This window comes from Oryzias latipes, chromosome 20 (genome assembly GCF_002234675.1).
Source record: "Oryzias latipes chromosome 20, ASM223467v1".
Classification (NCBI taxonomy): Eukaryota; Metazoa; Chordata; class Actinopteri; order Beloniformes; family Adrianichthyidae; genus Oryzias; species Oryzias latipes.
In genome coordinates, this window is record NC_019878.2 from 13,745,336 (window position 1) to 13,748,815 (window position 3,480).

General features: G+C 44.6%; 1 long non-coding RNA gene across 1 annotated transcript; it reads right to left on the reverse strand.

Moving 5' to 3' along the window:
* Positions 1 to 555: 555 nt before the first annotated feature.
* On the reverse strand, positions 556 to 2,295 carry LOC111946663. The gene is made up of 2 exons (XR_002872386.1): positions 1,861 to 2,295; positions 556 to 817 (listed from the first exon to the last, which is right to left on the reverse strand). It is a non-coding gene; the product is annotated as an uncharacterized LOC111946663 (long non-coding RNA).
* Positions 2,296 to 3,480: the final 1,185 nt, after the last annotated feature.

A 3,480-nucleotide genomic window follows, 5' to 3' on the forward strand; every position in this document is an offset into this window, starting at 1 on the left:
TATCAAAAAAGATACATAGTGTAGATGGGTTGCAACATCTACTTTTGATGGTCAAGAAAAAAAGAAGAGCTAATGATTGTACCTTGTCTAGATAAATAGATAGAAGTAGCATTTGTGGGCTGTACTGCATCCTTTACCTCATATTTGGTGCAAGGCTAACATATCATATAGATTTACGCAAACCCCCTAACCCTACATTAAATACTACCTTAGTAGTGAAATGGTAAATCACATGGATAAAAGATGAGTTCCTTGCCTTCCTTTAACCAACATTGGTTAGATGATATAAACTAGAGTTTTCTGGTGGACTTGTAGAATCGTGAAGTGTCTCCTAAGCATAAACGGCAACAAGTGTCAGAGCAGATTGCACAGGGGAGGGTTGTTGGCATAAGGCCAGCTGAATCCCCCATTTTCCTGTCTGTCCTCCTTCAAAGCCAATCTGCTGTACACTTGCCATCATTACGTGACTGCCATTCATATGCCATATCAGAGGCAGGCGCCAGGCGCCCTTTACCCATCTCTCCTCCTCCTTGCACCCTTCTTTTCACCCCCCCCCCCCCCCCCCCCCCCCTATTTTCCGCACCCACCATGTCAGAGTTCTCTAAAGGGTCCGGATGGCATCTTGCCCTGGTTGCCTCATGAAGACAGGACTGAAGACAAAGAAATGCATAGAAAGAAAAAAGCCTTAAAAAGGAGGATCCAGTCCCTTCTACATGCTTCTTGGAGCCCACTGAGCTTCCTATGTTCACATGGAAGTTGTTGTTGTTGTTGTTGTGGTTGCTTATTTCCATCTCTCCTCTTCTATGGATAGATCCTGCTGTTTGGGGAAAAATGCAAAGAAGTAAACCACCTTTAAATCCTGGAACTTTCCTGGTTCGTTCTATTGACGGGACCTTGGTACGTCTCCTATGCCCACACACTCTTACACACACTCACACACACTCACTCACATACAGGCATGCACTGAGATGCTGCAGAGTTTTTCTCTCAGAGCTCCCTGCCGCCTCGTCCGCCTGCTGCCTCGAAAGAACTGGGAATACAATGGGATCTACTAGGAACTCACTCACACATACAAGCAGACACAGGCTGGATTTAATTCACACGTGCACTCACCAGTCATTTGAGGCTGCAGGAAAGTGAATAATCAATTGAGTATTGATTTCTTGTAAGATTTTGTAAATTTCAAAGGCAGAGACAAAGAGGGTAGCTTAAGAAGAGTCGCCGCGAGCGAGACGAGACGCAAATTAGCCAATAAACACAGACAGTGGAATAAACGAAGGTGAATGAGCGAACCGGTCTTCACCGCAATATGCTACCGTTTTTTTCTCATTTCTTTATTGTTTCTACGCCGCCCTCCAGATGAATTAAAACTGAGTGCGACAATTGTTTTCCATGGAGACGAAGAGATGGCGAACGGGCAAATAAGGGTTAAAAGGAAAAGCTGCAAGAGGAGATATAGTGACTGGAGGACATGGTAATTAGGGAGTCTGCAAAACACATCTCATCATTATGGGGAGTATGCAAATGAACTGACTGGCTGTTTTTTTCCTCCTTGTTATGGATCAGAAAGAAAAAGCTGAAGAGAAGAATTAAGGCATATTATTCTACCCAAGGAGCTGCTGGTGTATGCAAACGAGAGAGAGACGAGAGAGAGGAGGAGAGTAAAGAACACTCTGTAGCCACGGAGATTTGCATTGGAGTCCACTGCAATCATACAAATACAGTCTTACTCTTCTTTACTGGCTGGGAGATGGTTCTACATTTGTTCAGCAAAAGAGAGAACGACAATCAGACATGCACTTTTTTCCGTATTATGCCAATCTGCGCATATTGATAGGCTGCTCCGTGGATGATAATTACCTGCTGGAATATCGAAATCGCGAAACGAGCCTTGGAATGAAGAAACGAGAAGAAAGGACAAAAAAGAAAAAGAGCGGAGGTATGCAAAGGCGCTAATGATATTCAGAGCGCTGACTGTGTGTCATCTGCATGATGACAACGGCCAATTATAATGAGCCATGGACTCTCTGCCACAGATAAGTAGGAGAGCAAAGAACATGGCTGAAGAGGAGGGGTAAGCGAAAAAGAACTTCCCCGTTTCTTTCTTCTTAATTTGCCGCTGAAATGTTCTGATTCCGCCCTGTTTGGATTTACAAAAATGATGCAAAGGATGGCAGTCACAAAGCAAGTAAAAAAAACAAGAAAGTGTCCATTAAGTGTAAAAAAGGCCAAAAAAAAGAGGGATCCTTCCACGTTGGATGTAAGGCAGCGTGATTCCATCACCATGTTGTTCAACTTCGCTTTTGTTCGGATGGTACCCACTCCCACCATCGCTCCTATTACCAAAGACTCTTGTTAAAAAAAGACAAAAACACAAGCACATGCACACACAGCGGCATCATTCCCAATGCCGCCCTCTCCCCTTCCTCATCACTCTACAAAATGCCTCCCCATCATCGTTTTGCATATTTGCATGCCGCCCCGCCTGCCACAAAGGACTAAACAGCGTTATGCAAAACAGTCTGGCATCCCCACTTACATAGTGATGAGATGCACAGTGTGAGGAAAGTGAAAAAGGGGGTGAAAGCTGTGAGGCGGGGGGCAAAGACGACGACGTGTGTGTAGGGGGGCTTGTTGGTACTAAAAGGGGGCACGTGCGGGGATACCACTCCTACTGTGTGATGACAGAAAGGCGTGGGAAAAACAGAGATGGGGAGGGGAGAGTAAGGAGCTTGGGAATGAGGGCATGTTGGCACTAAGAGAGGGCACGTGTTGCAGGAGGAGGAGGAGGAGGAGGAGGAGGACTGACATGGGTGGGCAAAGTGCAGTGGGAGGTGCAAGGAAATGAGAGGTTGGATGGGGACACGGTGGGGGGTGGTACTAAACATGCACGGGCTAAAGAGGAAGGGATTTCATTTCGAGGGACCACCTGCGTTAAAGAGAAATGCTGTACTGTTAAAAAGTCAGGACACACACCTCTTATCAGATCTCAGCAGAGTATGCCAGGAGGTGTGTCTGCCATGACGGTGACAACACATGGTAACTTCAACATGGAATACCCGTGTGCTTCAGCAGACCTGCAGGGGTGCCAGAGATGTATCTAATGCCATTTGGGATTTTTTGTCTCCGTCTAAACTCTAACTCAGCAATTCATGCTAAAAAGATATCATTTCCCCAGACATTTATGTACTATCAAAGTGTTGTAGGTGTTAACCTTTTTAAGACTTCGGTGCACCTAGTTATTGTTTAGATCTTAACCTTGGTGTAAAAGATTTTAGCAGTTTGAAATCTAAAATTCCGATATGTTCTTTATCCCTTTAACCACTTTGCAGTTTCTGTTTGTTTTTGTAACGTTTCTTCAGCTATAATTTGTTACCCAACATGTCATTAAAGACCCACTCTGATCATCTTTTCATCTATTTTCAAAGTGTTCCCAGAGGTCTTTCATCCAAAATAAAAAAGAAAACCTGTGTCATTTTC